Genomic DNA, 22617 nt, shown 5'->3' with positions numbered 1-22617 from the left:
TGAGCAGAGATGCCTCGTACTTGTGTGAACAGTGCAGATAACTTCTGCTATGTTTGTGGTGAAGTGACTTTTGCATCACAAAAGCGCAGTATAACCACTATGGTTAAGAAAGCCTATCACCTTTATTTTGGCTGCAAAATTGGAGATCAGGACAAGAGGTGGGCCCCACACATATGCTGCAACACTTGTGCAACAAATCTTCGCCATTGGTTGAACTGGAAAAGGAAATCTATGCCTTTTGCAGTGCTAATGATTTGGAGAGAGCCAACAGATCATACCAGCAATTGTTACTTCTGCATGGTGCCTCCAGTTGGGAAAGGTGTGTTAAAGAAGAAAAAGTGGACTGTGCATTATCCAAACATTCCATCAGCTATACGCCCAGTACCCCACGGAGAAGGACTGCCGGTTCCTGATGCACCAGAATCATTGTCACTTGAGTCAGACGAGGAAGAGGATGAAACTTCTGGTCCTGAACCATCAATGTCACAGGACCCACATTTTCTCCCATCCTCCTCCTCTGAACCACACCTCATAACACAAGGTGAACTGAATGACCTTGTCAGGGATTTGGAACTACCCAAGAGTAAGGCAGAGCTGTTGGGCTCCAGACTACAGCAGTGGAATCTCCTGGCAGGTGATGTTAGGGTTTCCATGTTCCGTGACCGTCAAAAGGATCTTGTCCCATTCTTCTTCATGGAAGGTGATCTTGTAGCCTGCAACAACATCGATGGTGTGATGGCAGCCCTCAACATCGTTCACGATCCAGATGAGTGGAGACTGTTCATTGATTCATCGAAGACGAGTCTTAAAGCTGTTTTACTGCATAATGGCAATGTTTTGCCATCAATTCCAGTTGGTCATGCAGTCCATATGAAGGAAACCTATGACAACATGAAACAACTTTTGAGGTGCATAAACTATGACCAACATCAGTGGCAGCTTTGTGGCGATTTGAAGGTTGTTGCTCTCTTGCTTGGTCTGCAGACTGGATACACAAAGTACTGCTGTTTTCTCTGCGAATGGGATAGTTGTGCAAGAGATTCCCACTACATCAAGAAAGATTGGCCACTCCGACAGTCATTGGAGCCTGGGAGGAAAAGTGTTCAGCATCCACCACTTGTTGAATCAAGGAAGATTTTGTTACCACCCTTACACATCAAGCTGGGTCTGATGAAGAACTTTGTCAAGGCCATTGACAAAACACAAGCAGCTTTCAAGTACCTCCGTGGAAAATTTCCAAGGTTAAGTGAAGCTAAGATAAAGGAAGGTGTCTTTGTTGGTCCTCAGATTCGTGAACTTCTTCGAGATGATGCATTTGACCATGCACTGCGTGGCAAGGAAAAGACGGCATGGAAAGCCTTCCAGTTAGTGGCAATAAATTTTCTCGGAAACAACAAGGCAGACAACTACAGGTTGTTGGTGGAAAACCTCAAGGCATACAAAAGCCTTGGTTGCAACATGTCACTAAAGATACATTTTTTGCACTCTCATCTAGATTTTTTTCCACCGAACCGCGGAGCAGTGAGCGACGAGCACGGCGAGCGATTTCACCAGGACATTGCAACAATGGAGAAACGCTATCAGGGCAAATGGAGCCCATCAATGCTTGCAGACTATTGCTGGACAGTGACAAGAGATGCTCCATTTAATGAATACAAGAGACAAGCCAAGAAGCGCCGAGTAGACACTGAATAGGACTAAACTATGTACACAATAGTTTTTTGCCTTTTGTTTCATAATAAATTTTATTTATATAACCCTTTTGCTGATTTTTAAAGTGTTACATAAAGAGGACAGGTGAAATATTATCATGTAAAGCAACCATAAACACATGAAAAGACCTAGGTTTACAATTTATGATTAAAACTCTACTATCTACACAATATACATAGACATAAAATGTAAAAACTTAAATATCTTAAACAGTAGCCAATCAGTTGTTTTAATTGTCATATTTGAATTCAGCACATCAAAATACATAATAAATAGCACATTTTATCTCTGAAGCAGACGACTTCTCAAAAATTGTAGACCAGTGTTTTCAGTCTACAGAAGGTCTAGAAAATGGCTATTTATTAGAACCTTTGTGCCTTCAATTATGAACTCTACCCTGCAGTGATTTTGTTTAACATTTTCTGTCTGTTGTAAACCAACCTACAGGTAAATCATAATATAGAGTAATTTTTCTGTGTTTCTGAGCTATGAATTAAACCATTAGCCTCCTTTTTTTTAAAAAAAAAGTTTCTCTCCCACTGCAGCCACATTTCTCTTGACAAAAATGGTACTGAAGTATCATGAAATTTTTTTAGATATACACACACACACCCTAAAACAGAAAACTTAAAACAAGTTAAAATTGCTATGTGACAACAATGGCTTTCCCCATCACATTATTTGCAAAACCCAAGCATTTAAAAGCAAGGGAATGAATAGTTAAGGAGATAATAAATTGTACAATGCCCACACAAAACACATACAATTCTTATGAAATATTTAGAAATGCATATTTCTTCACAAAACCACAATCAGAACTTTAACTGTGGGAAGATTTTAATGTATATTTATCAACTTGCTTTCAGAAGTTAAATATTTTCCTAGAAGTGGCATTGTTAAGTGGGAAGTATCAGTAGTTAGATTTTTCAACTGACAATATAATTTTTTAGTAAAGTGCTTAGACTAATGTTTGAATGTAGTTTAATAGGAATGTATATAGTATCAGCTTATGGTAAAGGCACGTATAGCTGTAGATTTGCATTTGACAGCGATAAACAGCAATGTGTACATCTGTTGTCGATTTATATTTTGAGATTACAGATGAAAGAATAGTATTTATTTTTGTTCCCAATTAAAGTGATATGTACTGCAGTACACTGTTTATGTGGGCAGTGTAAGATTTACGGTATCCTCCGCTATTTGGTGCTGTGCTTTTGGATCCTTGGCTTTCGTCAAAGATGTGATGTATCTATCAATCATTGACAATTATCCATCTTAATTATAGAAACTTTTATTTTTAGGGTTTTCCAGCTTTCTTTCCTAAAAAAACCAACCTCTTTTGAGGAGGAAATGAAAACATGCTAAAATATTTAAATAAATGAAATTCCCAGGTCACAAGATAATTAAAATTAAAAGTAAACGGCACTTGTCAAGCTAAAAGTGGCTTTGGTGAAGCCCTGCTAGAAAAAAAAAAAACCCTTGTTCTCCAGCAAGCTAATTTAGCCATGAGTATATGTGCAGCACATCCTCACTTCACTCTGAATGCTGGTAGAATGCCAAAACCAGGATAGCTACCAGGATATCTAAGTATCACATCCAAGATTTGGACTTCGGCTCCACAGCCAGTGTCTAACCAACTTAACTATAGTACCTCCTCTTTGCCAGTTCCTTCAGAGTTTGCTCATATGGCTTGCATTATATTCTTTTGATCATCTTTGTCACTCACCTCTGGTTCCTTTCCAGTTCCTCTACATCCTTTCTATACATTGGTAACCAAAACTGGACACAGTATTCCATCTGAGGCCTAACCAATGCCGAGTAGAGTGGTACTATCACCTTCCATGACTTGCATGCTGTGCCTCTGTTAATGCAATCCAAAATTGCATTTGCTGTTTTTGCAACGGCATCGCAGTGCTGACTCATGTTGAGGTTGTGATCCACTACAACTCCTAGATCCTTCTCAGCAGTGCTGCTGCCAAGCCAGTTTCCACCCATTCTGTGTTTGTGTATTTGGTTTTTCTTCCCTAAGTGTAGCACCTTACATTTGTCTTTTTGGATTTCATTTTGTTTTCTATAGCCTAGTTCTCCAATTTGTCAAGATTCCTTTGAATTTTAGCTCTATCCTTAGCTCCAAAGTGTTTGCAGTACCCTCAGCTTTGTGACATGTGCAAATTTGATCAGTATGCTCTCTATTCCTACATCCAGGTCATTAATAAAGATGTTAAATAACACTGGACCCAGAACAGATCCCAGTGGACCCCCCACTTCAGACCTTCTTTCAATCTGACATCATTCCATTAGTTATTCTTCGTTTGAGGCTGTTTAACCAATTATGTATCCACTTAATTGTAGTTCTACCAAACCCGCATTTCTCCAGCTTACTTATGAGAATGTCATGTGGTTCTGTGTCAAAAGCCTTATTAAAGTCTAGGTGTATTATGTCCACCGCATTCCCCCTATCCACCAAACTAGTTTCATTGTCAAAGAAGGAAATCAGGCTGGTTTGGTATGACTTATTCTTAGTAAATCTATGCTGGCTGCTAGTGATCACCCCTTCATCCTCCAGGTATGCAACAAATTGAATGTTTTATACATTGCTGTAGTAGCTTCCTAGGTATCAAGGTCAGGCTGACTGGTCTATAGTTCCCCAGCTCCTCCTTTTTCCTCTTTTTAAAGATGGGCACTACATTAGTCCTTCTCCAGTCTTCCAGGACCTCTCCTGTCATCCATCAGTTTGTAAATTTTATTACCAGTGGCTCTGAGATTTCTTTATCTAATTCCTTCAGCACCCTAGGGTGAATAGCATCAGGCCTTGCTGACTTGAATTCATTCAAATTAGTCAGAAGATCGCTGATGTGTTCTTTACTTATTCTGATCTGCATCCCTTCCCTTTTATTGTCTATTATAATTTGCTATTTGTCCGGTCAGGCTATATTTTGTGTGAAGACTGAAGCAAAGTAGACATTGAGCAGCTCTGCCTTCCTATATTCTGTTATCAGCTCACCTTCTCCATTGAGCAGTGGACCCATGCCATTCCTGATCTTTCTTTTTTGTCTGACATATTTGTAGAACCCCTTCTAGTCGTCTAACATTTCTTGCGAGCTTGTAACTCACTCTTTGCCTTGGCATTCCTGATTTTGTCCCTACATGCTCACATATTCCAAGGTATACTTCCTTAGTGACATGTCCCTCCTTCCATTTCCTGTATGTATCTCTCATCACTGAAGCTCTCTGTGCCTTAGTCATGGCATCTGAAAAGCATGGATTTGCCCTTATTCAGTGTACTGTAGCTCTCAAAGCACCTTTGTAATAATTAGGCCTACAAATTTACCCTGATTATGATTCGACTGTAAAAAGTGAGTGTAAAAAACTGACCACCCTTCCCTTTGTGGGTCCTTAAAGAAAGAGACAGAAAAACTGGTTATTGGAATGTGCTTCACCATAATCGCTGCTACCCTCATCATCTCCTGAGACCTTTGTCAACCCAATACTGAAAGATGTCCTGACCAGACTGGGCCAGAGAGAGGAACCCATTTGACATTGCCTCCTCTACTGGCTCCAGCTGAATCCCAACCACCACCTAGGATGAAAAGGGATTGAACTGTACAACAGCTTCAGCCCATCTCAACTAACTACTCTCCCTCCCCCCCCAAAGCAGTTATTGCCATTGCTATGAATTTCCTCTCATGCTGTCAAGCGGCCCTGCCCAATGCAGAAGGTGCCATTTATGTTTTTTCCTTAACCACTTAATTGACAGGTCATGTTTTGTAGTTTGTATAATGACAATTTCTTAACCAGTATACTGGTTCCTCCTCTTGGAAATTGCTCCTTGTAAGAGGCAATGCCAAAGTTTACCTGTGTTTCAGATGTTGTGGTGTAATGCCATTTCGGTGACCATGAGAATGCAAAGAGACTGTTTTCAAAGAGTAGCCATCTTAATCTCAAAAAGAACATAATCAAAAATCCCAGAAACATTCTAGCTTCCAATGAGACTTAAACCTGCAAGAGTTGAAAGCAAGGAGGAGTTTTCCATTTACTCACATTTACAAGGGTCATGAAAACCTGCTGTACACATTGGGGCTGTGACTGCACTCTCACTATTGAGAGACTACCCTGTTGCATAATAAAATAACACATCCTGCAGAGCAGAAACTGAGGCCTGGTCTACACTAACCCCCAAATTCGAACTAAGGTACGCAACTTCAGCTACGTGAATAACGTAGCTGAAGTCGACATACCTTAGTTCGAACTTACCGCGGTTCAGACGCGGTCCACACGCGGCAGGCAGGCTCCCCGTCGACTCCGCGGTACTCCTCTCGCCGAGCTGGAGTACCGCAGTCGACGGCGAGCGCTTCCGGGATCGATTTATCGCGTCCAGACCAGACGCGATAAATCGAACCCGGAACTTCGATTGCCAGCCGTCGAACTACCGCGGTAGTGTAGACCTGGCCTGACACTTCAGTCTCCACCCCAAAGCACTGGGACTATACCAGCCACCAGAGGGCAACATGCTCATATCTCTCCATAATGAGAAAAATCCTCATACTAGCTAGAAATTCACTCTGCAAAGACCATAAGAATGGCAGTTATCCTGCTCTTCTTCCTTACAGAAGCATAGAGTTCTGGAAAAGGGACTGGAATATTTTACTTATAGTGCAGATGGCTTAACAAAAAAGACTTGGACAAAAAGTAATAAAAAGCATACGCACAAGAGATAGTAACTCAGATTTCAGGGTTCGTCTACTTTCTCTGTCATCAGTCTTTCACCTTATCTGCTATTCCTGAAGCTGGTGTAAGCCTTTTATTGCTACCCTTGCTATCTCAAAATGCCCAGTTATGGGGGGAGGGGGGGGAGAGAACTGCTGACCGCCCATTTTCCAACCACTGCTGCTATGGTGCTTCAAGGCCAGCATTTAGACCAAGCAGCTCCAACCTGACAGTCCTGCAAAAGACACCTTCCCACAAATAAAAGGAAACTTAGTGGTCAGAAGAAAGTGGGGTTTTTTTGCAACATCATTTCTTTCAAACCTCTCACTGCCAGTTTGTATTTGGCTTTTTATTTAGAAGCCAGTGCAACTCAGACTCTCAGTTTATCAAAACTCCAGAGGAAAAAAAGCTCCATTTTGATCCTAAGAAATGGTAGGAGGGAAAACAGCACAATAAAGATAATGGATTTCAAGAAGGCAGACTTTAGCAAATTCAGGGAGTTGGTAGGTAAGTTCCCATGGGAAGCAAGTCTTTGGCCTGGTCCACACTAACCCCCCACTTCGAACTAAGGTACGCAAATTCAGCTACGTTAATAATGTAGCTGAATTCGAAGTACCTTAGTCCGAACTTACCGCGGGTCCACACGCGGTAGGCAGGCTCCCCCGTCGATGCCGCGTACTCCTCTCGCCGAGCTGGAGTACCGGCGTCGACGGCGAGCACTTCCGGGATCGATCCGGGATCGATTTATCGCGTCTAGACAAGATGCGATAAATCGATCCCAGAAGATCGATTGCTTACCTCCGGGTCCGGCGGTAAGTGTAGACCTACCCTAAGGGAAAAACAATTCAAGAGAGTTGGCAGTTTTTCAAAGAGACATTAAGGGCACAAAAGCAAACTATCCCACTGCGTAGGAAAGATAGGAAGTATGGAAAGAGATGACCCTGACTTAGCCAGGAATCTTCAATATGCTGAAACTCAAAAAAAAAAAAAAAAGAGTCCTACAAAAAGTGGAAAGTAGATCAAATTGCAAAGGATGAATATGAATAATACAAGTACATAGGAACAAAATTAGAAAGTCCAAAGCACAAAACGAGATTGAACTAGCTAAAGACATAAAGGGTAACAAGAAAACATTCTACAAATACTTTAGAAGCAAGAGGAAGACAAAGAACAGGGTAGGCCCATTACTCAGTTCGCAGGCTGTGAGTGTGGGGCAATAACAGAAAATGTGGAAATGGCAGAAGTGCTAAATGACTTTGTTTCAGTTTTCACCAAAAAGGTTAGTAGTGATTGGATGTCTAACATAGTGAATGCCAGTGAAAATGAGGTAGGATCAGAGGCTAAAATTGGGAAAGAACAAGTTAAAAATGACGTAGATAAGTTAGATGTCTTCAAGTCACCGGCGCCTGACGAAATACATCCCAGAAAACTCAAGGGGCTGACTGAGGAGATATGAGCCATTAGCCATTATCTTTGAAAAGTCATGGAAGATGGGAGAGATTCCATAGGACTGGAAAAGGGCAAATATAGTGCCCATCTATAAAAAGGTAAATAAGGACAACCTGGGGAATTGCAGACCAGTCAGCTTAACTTCAGTATCTGGAAAGATACTGGAGCAAATAATCATGCAATCAATTTGCAAACACCTAGAAGATAATGAGGTGATAAGCAACAGTCAGCATGGATTTGTCAAGAACAAATCATGTCAAACCAACATAATAGCTTTTTTTGACAGGGTAACAAGCCTTGTGGATGGGGGGGGGGGGGGGAGCGGGGAGAACCAGTAGATATGGTATATCTTGACTTTAGTAAGGCTTTTGATACTGTCTCGCATGACTTCATAAACAAACTAGGGAAATACAACCTAGATGGAGCTACCATAAGGTGGGTACGTAACTGGTTGGAAAACCATTCCCAGAGAGTAGTTATCAGTGGTTCACAGTCAAGCTGGAAGGGCATATTCAATGAGGTCCCACAAGGATCAGTTCTGGGTCTAGTTCTTCATCAGTGATATAGATAATAGCATAGAGAGTACACTTAAAAAGTCTGAGGATGATACCAAGCTGGGAGGGGTTGTAAATGCTTTGGAGGATAGGATTAAAATTCTAAATGATCAGGACGAACTGGAGAAATGGTCTGAAGTAAATAGAATGAAATATGAAATTCAATAAGGACAAATGCAAAGTACTCCACTTAGGAAGGAACAAGCAGTTGCATACATATAAAATGGGAAATAACTGCCTAGGAAGGAGTACTGCAGAAAGTGCACAGAATCTGGGGGTCATAGTGGATCACAAGCTAAACATAAGTCAACAGTGTAACACGGTTGCAAAAAAATCCAAACATCATTCTGGAATGTACTGTATTAGCAGGTGTGTCGTAAGCAAGACATAAGAAGTAATACCTCCTCTCTACTCTGTGCTGATTAGGTCTCAACTGGAGGCCACATTTCAGGAAAGATGTGGACAAACTGGAGACAGTCCAGAGAAGAGCAACAAAAATGGTTAAAGGTCTAGAAAACATAACCTATGACTGAAGATTGAAAAAAATTGGGTTTGTTTAGGGTTCCCAACTTTCTAATTCCAGAAAACTGAACACCTTTGCCCTACTCACTGCCCCACCCCTTCCTCAACGTCCTGACCCCCGCTCACTCCATCTCCCTCCCTTCATTGCTTGCTCTCCCCCACGCTTTCTTACGTGCTCATTTTCACTGCAAGGCCCAAACAGGCATATTTATTGTTTTGACAGATGTATTATGCTAAGTTTAGGTTTTATTTGTTACAGGATGCTAGAGCTGGCAGCAAAATAGTCAAAAAGGGTAATTTAAAAAAAAATGAAATTTCACAGTGATTCTTTTCCTCCCCTCTTCCCATTTTTCATAAACAACTCCATGTTTTTTGTTCACTAAAGTTATTGTAATTTTGTGTGTGGAATTGGGACCACACATTATCACAGCTGCAGTGGGTCCATTAAAGACCCACTCCTGATGCCCAAATACAAATCCACAGAGCACAACCACATATCCAGATATCTATATAAATAAATCTGTAGAAACTGACTCCCACACCTACATGCAGATACACACATGTATTCACGTGTACACATCTAGCATGCACTAACACATATACTTCTAAACCCCAACTAAGATCAGGGATCCAGGTTGGTGATGGAGGTGTGTGTGTGTGTGGGGGGGGGTTGGGACGGGGAGGGATGCAGTGAGGGGGATGGGTGTGCAGCCCCATTCCCAGCACTCGGAGATGGAGATACACATACCTCAAACTCCTGGGTGCTGGCGATGGGGTGACAGACTGTGGTTCACCGCCGGGCATGTGCCGCAGTGCGAGCCCAACCACATGAGGAGTGCAAGGAGAAGAGGGCTGGGAAGCAGCGGGAGAGGCGCTCACCATGCGACCCCTTAGCAGCCGCCTGCTGAGCGCTTGCGCTAGTTCCTCCCCTGCCCTGACCCAGCCAATGGGAGCTGCACCTACAGGCCGGGGGTGGAGCAGCATGCAGACCCCCATCCTAAGGCTAGGAGCCGGACATGCCATCTGTTTCCTGATTTGGGAGCTGCGCAGCACAGCAGCTAGCAGGGAGCCTGCCAGCCCTGCTGCGCGGCGTAGCAGTGCTGCCAACCGGACAGTCAACAGCCTGGTCAGCAGTGCTGACCGGAGTCATCAGGATTCCTTCTTGACCAGGTGTTCCAGTCAAAAAACAGACACCTAGTCACCCTAGGTTTTTTGGTTTGGAGAAGAGAAGACTGAGAGGGGACATGATAACAGTTTTCAAGTACATAAAAGGTTGTTACAAGGAGGAGGGAGAAAAATTGTTCTCCTTAATCTCTGAGGATAGGACAAGAAGCAATGGGCTTAAACTGCAGCAAGGACGGTTTAGGCTGGACATTAGGAAAAATTTCCTGTCAGGATAGTTAAGCACTGGAATAAATTGCCTAGGGAGGTTGTGGAATCTCCATCAGTGGAGATTTTTAAGAGCAGGTTAGACAAACACCTGTCAGGGATGATCTAGTCCTGCCATGAGTGCAGGGGACTGGACTATATGACCTCTTGAGGTTCCTTCCAGTCCTATGATTCTATGTACTGAGAAGCGATACCAACAACCACCTTAGTTCACTGTAAAATACCATGCAAGAGTACAGAATTGATTATTTAAGCTATGACATTGGCTTCTTAGGGGTAATGCCATAAATGGTCACTGGGTTTACATTCCCAGGTCACCACTAAAAGTAGCCATCTTTGTACTATACCAGCCCATATGTTAAAGAAACTGCTGTAGTTTATTTCGACCAGCACTGCTGAACATTACAGTCCTTTCCTTACTGTGGTAGGACACCATTCTCAGCATGAGTTTTGTGCAACGATCCAATTCCTGCATGAAGGATTGAAAGCAGATATATATGTCTGAGATCTTGTTTACCAGCAGGAAGAAATGGAGTGATCAGGATTATTTCAGTGTTTTAACATACGCCGTTATTCCCAAACAAAAGAAAAGAAGAAAGAAAAGGAAAGGCCTACTGTAATCTGAAGCAGAAGCCATGTTATGCTCTTTATTAAATCAAAGATACAGACAAGGATGTATTCATTCCTAGCTTCATAATACATGTGGGGATCACTTTACATAAAAGACACCGATGCTATCTAATATTTTTGCGTAACAGCATACTTTCTTGTTCACCACTGATTTTTTCCCCTTTGCTGTTGGAATTCCTCAAGGATCTATACTAGGGACTCTTGACCCGACTTCTGGGTCACTTGCATTAACATGAACTGGACCTGTGGGGACTCATCAAAACAGAAAAAAAAAAAAAAAATCAAGCCACTGTCCTTTTTATTCTCTGCTTCTTCTTCTTTTGGAGATTTCAATATATCCAGCCAGCATAGTGTGGCTCAGGAAACAATTAGCTAAGTCTACAAATTAGTTGTTGCAATTAAATTGCTTGTAATTGCCTAGTGTTGTGATATTTATACATACAGAAATTATTAGATGTATGAGATAAAAGCCTTTAGATAAAAGAGCACTTAACTTTCAAATGCATATATACATTTTCCATATCAACTAGGCTGAGAGCATAAGAGCTACATTTAGACCCAAAACAAAAGATATAAAAAGGTAAATTTGCATGTGCACCCATGAAACCATAAAACTCCTCAGACTGTGAGCTCCTCAGAGCCAAGATCCTCCTGTCTGTGTGAGTGAAGAATCTAGAACTTATAAGCACTACTCTAAATAATTTGATTTTCTTCATGTTTCTGTATGAAATTTTCTAGGTTTTACTTTTAAAAGAAAAGAAGATTTAAGAAATTTCAGGAGATTTCTCTCTGCACTCAGACACTTTACAAGCAGCACAGGGAATCAGAAATTCACATTATTCAATACCTGTCAAGGCCTGTATAGTCTTTCTCGAAGGCCTCTGGGATTCCATGCACTTCCTGGAGTCTGCAGGGAAACCTAAAGACTCTCTTTGGTCTATTGGAGCTATAGCACAGGCTCTATAAGATCAGCAGAGGCTCTATGCATGGTCTTTAAATGGCTCAACAGTTTGTTGAGTCTGTTCATACTTGTTCTTCACATTTTCTAAAAGCTCTTTTTTGAGGCCCTTAGGAGCTACCTTCTTCAGGCCTACAGGCATGTCTGAAAATGTGAACCATTTCATTCATGTGGAGCAGCTCTCCCAGATATTCTATAGTGTCCAGAAGATTCTCAAAGTTTATTAGGGTACACATCACAGACAGCTGCATTTTCGAAGGTGCTGAATGGTTTGACTTCAATGGCAGTTGGTGGTTGCAGGGTACCTCAAACACAAGCCAACACATTCTAGTTCTATAGGCAATTCCCAATTACATAACACCACCCCAAAGCCAACAAGGTTGTGCAACATATTAGTGACATCTTTATTTTCAGAATGCAGGTTATGTTGGTTGGGAAAGGAAGATCTATGTACAACTCCTCATATCCATATTCTCTGTGAAGAATATCCATACTCCAGTTGTCAAAATAGTTTGCAACTTTGGGATCCTCTTTAGCTTCTTGTTATATCTTGTACTCCGGCAGCTAAGGATGAGAATACACTCTTTCATCAATGCCTGGCCAGAAGGCTCCATCTTCTCTTACCAGGTTCTGATCTGGTAACAGTCATCCAAGCATCATGATATCTAAGCTTGATTATTGCAGTTCACTATACCCAAGAATCCAGCTACTGACCTCAGGTCTAAAAGAAGCAGCCGGATTACTCAGCAGCACAAGCCACCAACCCTGTGGGCTCTGTACTCTGTGTTGGTTTGGATCCCAATTCTCAAAGCCTTCCATGGGACTGGCCCAGATTATGTAATCAGCCATTTCCTAATTGCCTATGGCAGCTACATTTCATTGAAGCAGTGAAACTACTAATCAGAAAGGTGAGGTTCATGAGGGCCAAGGACAGAGCTTTCCCAGCGGCTGGCCTGTGAGAATAGATCTCACTTTTGGATTGCCTTCAGAACAGAATGAAAGACTCACTCACTTGATTTGCGGTATTATATAATTGCTGTGGGGAAAGCTATGTGGAAGGAGGAAGAGAATCTTAAAATACGTTAGATACTTTAAACACACGCACTTCTAAGGTGCACAAGTACCTTATAATGATTATGAGATCATCTAGAGACTCAAACCCATTAAAGGTAGAAGTGGCAACGGTGAATGCTAGCATCAACATCTCTGAAGATTACAGAAAAAGGCAGTCAGAAGACAGTTTGAATAATTGTACAGGATCAGTGGACAGATTAATTGATAGAAGGAAAAGGTGTAAGCAAGATAGCAATCTCTATATCACATGTTGCCATTGGGGAAGACTTGCCACTGATGTGCTCCCTCATGGCTGGGCACAGCAATGCAGCTCTTCCTGTCTAGTACCCCCCGCCGACAGTTGCTCTGGCCCTGTAGTGGTCCTCTTCTTCTCATGTCTCGGTCCTTGGCCAGGTCATTTATAGTCTCCCCTTCCAGAGTAATGGAAAGTCCAACCAACAAAAGTCTAACAAATAATTCCAAGACCTCATGTCAAGCCCTTCAGGCCCTGGCACTGGGCCCAGTGGACTTAAACCCTCTCTCCAGGCTCTGAGTTGTCCATATCCCCGCTATGTCAGGGGGCTTCCCAGTGGCTGGTAGGCAAACCCAGACCCTGCCTCTACAATGGGTTCCAGTCCAGAGACCCTGGGACAATCAGCCAAAATCTGCTGTGTCACAAACTTTGTTGCTTCCTTCCTGGATTCCTTTCTACCATTAGTCTTTCCTGAGGCCTTCTCCAGCCCCTTCCTGGGCTCATTGTAATGAACACCACCACCCCTGTCTTCCCCTCAGAGGTTTAGTTTCTGTCCTTGTATGAGGGACAGACTCAGGAAATTACACCAATCCTGTGTCTTCCAGGAATCTCCCCTTTCTAGTGCCAAGAGAATGACTGTAGAGTTCTTCCCTCTCTCCCTGCAACCCCTCAAACTCCAGTCCAAACACACTTTGGCTTTACCATCACTGCCTCTTGGGGCTTCACTACTCTGGCTTCCTCCTAGCTCAGGACAATCCACCTCTGGCCCCAGGTTTCATTGCCCTCCCAGGCTTCCTTTGCAGTTTACTCTGGTTCAGGCTTCCCTCAGCCATTAGCCCAGAAGAGGAAACTCTCAGCTACCACTCAGCTGGGTCTCCTTCCTTGCCTACCCTCTCACTGGCTTGTGCTCCTTCCTTTATGAAGACCCAACTTTTCCCCAGCTGTGTTTGATCATCAATTATGCCTAATCCACCCAGGTGCTACCCAGTGGCCTCACTGGACTCAGGGTCCTATTGCTCTGTCCTAGAAGGGGGAAGGCACCAGCAGGTGAAAATGATTTGAGGGAAAGGATGCTATTGGGTCCAGTATACAGCTGTGCAATAGTTTCCTTCTAACCCTGATACTTTGGCCAGAGTCACCAATTTTTGATATTCAGTTAATTTAGACTGTGCTTTGGGTTAATATTGGCCAATTTATGTTTTATAGGTTTAACTCAGGAAAAATCAGGAGCTTTCAGCAGAGTTTCACACTGAGTTTTGGGGAGTTTTGAACCAGAAACTCAAAGCAAAAAGACATGAGTGTGCAAAGTCACTTAAACTTAAATGAGACATTTGCACAAACAGAAACTACTGAGTTTCACACCACCCAAGGTGCTGATTTTTAGACCCCTCAAAATATTAAATCTTTTCCAGAAACACTAATGGACCCTTAACAATTTGCCAGAATTGTTAGAGCTGTAGTCTGTATTTTATATAATATAGTCCACACACGATACACAGAGAATGAAAGAGAAGAGCAGAAACTGTTTGGGACACTACTTTCAACACATTCTCCCAGACTGTTTTAACTTATTCCAAAGACCTTCAGATTCCATGCAATAGCAGTAATATTTGCATAATCATTGGCTAGGTGGCCTATACTGAAGGGTATTTCTGGCTTCTGCGGCTACTGGGTCCATATTTTTATTGCTGAGAAAATGTGCTTCAACCTATTTCAGAAACATCTAAGCCCATAGCAGAGCTATTTGCAGAGGCAGAGAGTGGGACCAAATTATACCAGTGAAAAAGAAATATGGAGGCATTGCTCACCTTTCTTCTACCACCTTGACTTATTCTTGATAACAGAAACATTGTGCAGAAAATCAGTGTCAATTTCAGGTATCCTGTCATGGCTAGAAAATCATTTGCATCACCTGAATCAGAAGGTTGCATCTCACTACAACTCTGTGTATTACATGCTTGAGCAATTTCTGGAACAACTGAAACCTATGCATGACTCACAAAACAAACATACGAATCAGCAAGAGGTCGATGTTTTGACGCACAATCTTTGCCACTCTTTGGAAATGCTCAGCGAACCAGGGAGAATGATAAAATCCTTAAAATTGAGCATTGCAGCGTACATTGCCATTTTTAATCTGCTAATAACCTTGCATTATTTTTGAGATCTCCCCTGATTTACAGCATGGCAGAGGTTGCTAAACATGGGGAGCACATGGAGAATTCTGTTTCCAAGCTGGGAGATGTGGTCACACAGTGACGGACTTGTGAATGTCTCAGATACATTCACTGATAGACTTGCTATGCAAACTTGCCAGCCACAATCACTTACAGGAGACTATGCCTGTTGGACTATCAGTTTCTTAAGCAATTTATTAATAAAAAAAAAACTACCACACACCTTTGGGTTAGTAGGGGCTTTGCTAGAAATGTGAAATATTTGATAGTGGAAAATATATGTTTGCAGTGTTGCTTAGTTCATGCTTCCAGAGAGAATGGAAACCACAGGAAGCAGGCAGAGATCACTAAAACTCCTTTGCACATAGATTAACTAGTAATTCACTTATTCATACATTTGGGAATATAGCTTCTCATATTAGCTTCAATGGCTTTCCTTCAGCTATAATATGGTTTATGCTACTGCTCTTGTGTTTTAATAAAAACCATGAGATTAGAAATCCTCCCCTGTGATTGCTGTCCCAGAGCTGAAATGTGAGATGTGAGAAAATAGAGCATGTACAATACCCAGAAACCAATGTGAATGCAGTTTTAAAAAATTAAGAGATTGGATGTAATGTGACATGGCTTCTCATGGGATATACTAATCCCACTCAGAAGAATTAGCCTACTCAACTCAATTGCCCCTTTGGGACTTGCAAATAATGCGAGTAATGCACATTTAGGTGATAAATTTTGCATGCGATCAGAAGCAGTGTCATTTATTCTGTGTGGTGTCTCAGCGTAAATTCTAATTATTAAGAAAATTCTAGTCACATTATTACAGTATTATACTGTCGGAATGGTAATAATATGGTAGGCAGCATCAGCACATTGGGGCAAGGACTATCTTTTTGTTTTACGTTTGTACAGCACCAAGCACGATGGGTCACAGTCTATGCCTGGGGCTTCTACATGCTATGGTAATACAAATAATAAATACCATCTAGCAGTTATTGCAAGCCCCTGGACACCAGGAAACATGGGCTCTAACCACTGCGATATGGGACATTCTAATGCCATGCTCCCTCAATCGCTCCTGTTGAAGCTGTTCCACTGTGGATTAAATAATAAAGGAGTGATTGGAGCTGGGCGGCCAGGAAGGGGACAGGACTTGGGGTTTCCAGATTGGCCTAGCCTGGGCATGAGCAGTCACACCACAAAGCCATACCTGTGTTACTAGGTCGTCGCTGGTGCTGAACTCGCCAGTGTTCTTAGTGCTGCAGTAAGCTGAGCTGCTCTAGGATTCTTTCCCAGGGAACTATGGGAGAACTCGTCTGCCCTGGGTACCTGTGGGGAATGGTGGAAAGGCACTGAAGGCCTATCTGCACTCAGGTGGTTTAGCCTTCATCCTCATTGCAAAGAGGGTGGATTAAAAGCCTAAATGCAAGCTTCACCTAGGCTTTTTACCTGTCCCCCAAGTTGGGCCAGCTAGCCCAGGTTGAAAGTGTTATGTTCATAACATAAAACACAGATAAATCAGATTAAAAAAACACGTTAAATACTCTTGCTGGAAGGTTGCCACATAACACTACTTGATTTCTGAGAATTCAGAACGATAACACACAGTAACCAAAAACATCAACAAAGCAGGCTGCTCCCTCAGGCACAGAGACAACTTACTCCCCCTTGTGCTAGGCCGGTTATTTCCAGACTGCCTGCTGCTAGATTGCACACTTCACCGCAGAGCCCCTTAGCCTGAAAGCAGGACGGGGGAAAAACAGCCCTGGGCATTTAAATGATAACTTACCATTTTAATACAGTTTTCAATACACCTCAGAAAGCCTCACTAAACTCAGGTCAACTATTTGTGTGTGTGTGGATGTGAGGGGGGTTAAGAGCAACTGCAGTGAAGACGTAGCCTCACTTGCTGCCACCAACTGCAGCTGCCACTGCTGGTCCCTGGCCCTGATCCAGCAGGGGGAGCGAGGAGAAGCCAGCAGCTGGCTGTTTGCTCAGCAGGAGCCTGAGAAGTGTCTAGTGGCTAAAATTTGTAACAGCAAGCAAAGGCCTGAGGTGGACAAGCCAAAGTCGTCATCTCTACAGCTGTGTCATTCAACAGTTCCACTAATGCTTGGGATATAGAGAGTCCCATCCTCTGTGCTTTCTGACTGCGGCCATACAGTTTACGGTTCAGATGCTTGACCAATGGCTAGGATTTAAAACATACATTCCATGGCAAGTTACTCTCAGAAATCTATGGGAGAGTGGTCCTTCCTGCTTTTCCCAAACTGGTGCTATCCTTTGATTTCTGCATCAGGAAAGTGATTGCAGCTGGGAATCTCAGCACCAGGTCTCAGCACCAGGCAATGAATATTTCTTGTGTTATGACATCAGTCCTCAGTCCCAATACACACCCCTTATTCCCCACTTGCACCTCAATCCACTGCAGATATAACTACTCCTGAAGGAAAAAAGCATTCCATCAGATTTCCTCTTGAAAGAGTTCAACTGCCAAGTAACCAACCACGTCCAGCACAAGTGGGTCCTGGAAAGAAGGAAAAACCACTTGCAGGTAGCTTCACTGTTCTTAAGGTGGGTCAGCTGCACACTTTGGGTTTGCATTACACGTAGGGTGACCATATTTCCCTTAACTGAAAACGGGACACTTGGGGCAGCCCAAGGCACCAGGAGTTGCCACTCCCCGCCCAGAACTTTCCTCCGCACCCTCAATTGAGCCAAGTAGCAGAGATGGAGAGGAGGGAAGAGGAATGGGCATTGTATGGGATCTGGGCAGCAACGCAGAGTGGGAGTGTGCAAGTGTGTGTAAGTACTTTTTGGCTCGGAGCCAGGAGGTGAAGCTATTGGACTTTAATCCAACTAGCAGTGCAATGCCTTTTGGGGGCTGGGATAGCAGAGGGGCAGGAAAGAGGCTCTGGGTAGTAGGAGGGATCAAGGAGACTCCAGATAGAAGCCCTGGGAAGGTTGGGGGAAGCCAAGAAGGTGACTGGAGACAGAGTGGGGTGGGAAAGAGACCAGTTGGGGCAATGGAGGGGCTGGAGAGGCCTCCGGGAATTGGCCCCGAAGGATGGAGGGGTGGGGAGGACACGAGGCCGGGGTGGGTGCTCCGGGGACAGCTCGAGGGCAGGGGGCACAAGGCCTGGGTGGGGACTTGGAAGGTTGGGGCATGCCGTGTTCTGTGTCCTGGCACAAGCAGATGTGGTGGAACCTAGTTGGGCATTTACCAGCTGGGTTGCTTGGTAGGGCCTGGGGCCCACAAGTTGCTGCTCCATGGCCCAGCTGGCCTTGCCATCTCCATGGAAACCAGACACTACACAAAGCGGAGCCCAAAGAAGATTCTGAATTAGGACTCCAACAGTGCTGATCTCTGATTGGGCCCCAAAGTGAGCCCGTGACACCCCATCGTTCCCTGATTGGAGGGGCAGGGCATAGCAGAGACACATCAGCCAGGCTCCCGCCGGGCTCCGAGCACAGCACCTGCGCAGCCTCTCAATAGGGCACAGGCTTTGGGCTGCCCGTGGTGGGGGGTGTAGAAACATCCCCCCTGAATGTTGCCACTCGGCCCCTGAACATTCCTCCTTGCCCCACAGTTTGAAAACTGGGCATTTGTCCCATTTGCTCTTGTCAATTGATGATCAGTTGGCAAGAGCAAATAGGACAGATGCCCCGTTCTGCCAGAAAAAGTCAGGACATCCCAGAGAGCTTAAAAAAGGGACTTTCCCAGCCAAAACAGGATGTATGGTCACCCTAATTACACTACACAATGTGATTGTAAAGGTTTTTAGTCTGAAAAACCTGTCACAAATGTGTCTGTCATGTTAGCAGCAGAGTCACAGATCAAGCTAAACATGAAGTATGCCCCAAGGATGAAATCCTGGCTATTCTCCTCCATCTGTGAAGCACTGGCTATGATCCCTAACAATCAGAAGCTTATACATATGTAATTCATCCTTCCCTGTACTACACTTCAGCAAGTCAGGTACTGTAACACTCGGTACAGCTCTTAAAACGTTAGGTCAGCATACAGGCTGGAATCCAGCACTGTAAGACATGAACTGATGACAGATTGAAGACATTTGGATTTGAAATAAGCCAAGAATCAAAGAATCAAAACAAAAATCAATGTATATGTCTTCATAACTTCTGCCAATGAAGCATCGCTAGAGCCTCACTGCTTGGCTGGAAACCCATTGCTGCCACCCAGTGGTGAAGTACCAGCACTTGCCACCTTGCTGCTCCTCTGTGGCCTATATTGTGAACAGACAAAATAGATTATTCAGGCAACACAGGATGTTTTAAAAGATGAGCTTTTGGGGATGATAGAAAAATTAGGTGGAGGCAGTGTATCTAGATATTCGTTTTAAACTGGATAAGTATTAGGTGGTTTTAACAATTAGGTGTCTCTTTTTGGCATTTCAGCTGTAAATAACACACCTAACACCCTCATCAGGAATTAGGGTGACCAGATGTCCCGATTTTATAGGGACAGTCCTGATATTTGGGGCTGTCTCTTATATAGGTGCCTATTACCCCTCATCCCCATCCCGATTTTTCACACTTGCTGTCTGGTCACCCTATCAGGAATGGTTTTTGCACCCACAGATGAGGCATCTGATGTCTGGATGAATGCTTCTGCCTGCTTAAATGTAAGCATTCCAAGACACAATAGCTTTAAGAAATATTGTGTATGGATGAAGAAGGGTAAATAGAATGCCTTCTGCAGTATTCTGTAATACATTCAAAGTACTCATTGTTTATTTACTTTTCTTTAGGATGCTGCTGTTGCCAGCTTACCTACGTACTATGAAATGTAAGGATTTTTTAAACAACACTTTCCTATGAAATGTAAGGATTTTTTAAACAACACTTAATCGGTTGTTTAAAAAATCCTTACATTTCATAGGAAAGTGGAAGGAAATACTATATCTATTTATAGGGATGTTGGGCAAATAAAAAAATACTCTAATGGTAAAAGAGACCACCACATTTTATTGACAACATCTCTTAATTTGTCATCTTGAGAAACTTTTTTATTTTTGAATACTATCAATATGCTACAGGTCCTATTTTCAAGTATGCCCTGAACACACACACACACACACACACACACACACACACACACACACACACACACAATACCAGTGGTTTTCAAACTTTTTTTCTGGGGACCCAGTTGAAGAAAATTGTTGATGCCAGCGATCCAGCAGAGCTGGGGATGAGGGGTTTGGGGTGTGGGAGGGGCTCAGGGCTGGGGCGTTGGGGTGGGGCGGTGAGGGCTGCAGGGTGGGGCCAGGAATGAGAGGTTCAGGGTGTGGGAGGGGGCTCTGGGCTGGGGCAGGGAGTTGGGGTGCGGGAGGAGGTCAGGGCTCTGGGCCGGGGGTGCAGGTTCTGGGGTGGGGCCAGGGATGAGGGGTTTGGGATGCAGAAAGGGGTTCTGGGTTTGGGAGGGGCTCAGGTCTGGGGCAGGGGATTGGGGCACGGGGTTGGGGTGTGGGCTTACCTCTGGCAGCTCCCTGTCAGTGGCGCAGCCGGGGTGCAGAGGCAGGCTTCCTGTCCTGGCACCGCTGACTGCACTGCGCCCCGGAAGCTGCCAGCAGCAGGTCCGGCTCCTAGGCGGAGGTGCGCAAGTGGCTCTGCATGGCTCTTGCCCGCAGGCACCGCCGGGAGTCAGCCAATGGGAGTACGGAGTCAGTTCTCGGGGTGGTGGCAGCGTGCTGAGCCCCATGGCCCCCCTGCCTAGAAGCCAGACCCGCTGCTGGCCACTTCCAGGGCACAGCGCGGTGTCGGAAGAGGTAGGCACTAACCTACCTTAGCTGGGCAGCACCGCCAACGGGATTTTTAATGTCCTGGTCGGCGGTGCTGACCACAGCCACTAGTGTCCCTGGGTGCTGAGCAAGGCGACCCAGTGCCTTACATTCCAAAAATAGTGCCCATCTATAAAAAGGGAAATAAGGAGAACCCAGGAAATTACAGACCAGTCAGCTTAACTTCTGTACCTGGAAAGATAATGGAGCAAATAATTAAGAAATCAATTTGCAAACACCTAGAAGATAATGAGGTGATAAGTAACAGTCAGTATGGATTTGTCAAGAACAAATCATGTCAAACCAACCTGATAGCTTTCTTTTACAGGGTAACAAGCCTTGTGGATAGGGGGGAAGCGGTAGATGTGGTATATCTTGACTTTAGTAAGGCTTTTGATACTGTCTCGCATGACCTTCTCATGAACAAACTAGAGAAATACAACCTAGATGGAACTACTATAAGGTTGGAAAATCATTCCCAGAGAGTAGTTATCAGTGGTTCACAGTCATGCTGGAAAGGCATAATGAGTGGGGTCCCGCAGGGATTGGTTCTGGGTCTGATTCTGTTCAATATCTTCATCAATGATTTAGATAATGGCATAGAGAGTACACTTATAAAGTTTGCGGATGATACCAAGCTGGGAGGGGTTGCAAGTGCTTTGAGGATAGGATTAAATTTCAAAATGATCTGGACAAACTGGAGAAATGGTCTGAAATAAACTGGATGAAATTCAATAAGGACAAATGCAAAGTACTCCACAGAGGAAGGAACAATCAGTTGCACACATACAAAATGGGAAATGACTGCCTAGGAAGGAGTACTGCAGAAAGGAATCTGGGGGTAATAGTGGATCACAAGCTAAATATGAATCAACAGTGTAACGCTGTTAAAAAACAAACAAACATCATTCTGGGATGTATTAGCAGGCATATTGTAAGCAAGACACGAGAAGTAATTCTTCCTCTCTACTCCATGCTGATTAGGCCTCAACTGGAGTATTGTGTCCAGTTCTGGGCACCATGTTTCAGGAAAGATGTGGACAAATTGGAGAAAGTCCAGAGAAGAGCAACAAAAATGATTAATAAAGGTCTAGAAAACATGACCTATGAGGGAAGATTGAAAAAATTGGGTTTGTTTAGTCTGGAGAAGAGAAGACAGAGGGGACATGATAACAGTTTTCAAGTACATAAAAGATTGTTATAAGGAGGAGGGAGAAAAATTGTTCTTCTTAACCTCTGAGGATAGGACAAGACGCAATGGGCTTAAATTGCAGCAAGGGAGGTTTAGGTTGGACATTAGGAAAAACTTCCTAACTCTCAGGGTGGTTAAGCACTGGAATAAATTGCCTAGGGAGGTTGTGGAATCTCCATCATTGGGGATTTTTAAGAGCAGGTTGGACAAACCCCT

Source organism: Emys orbicularis, chromosome 2 (assembly GCF_028017835.1).
Source record: "Emys orbicularis isolate rEmyOrb1 chromosome 2, rEmyOrb1.hap1, whole genome shotgun sequence".
Lineage (NCBI taxonomy): Eukaryota > Metazoa > Chordata > Testudines > Emydidae > Emys > Emys orbicularis.
Note: the sequence above shows the minus strand (reverse complement) of the source record.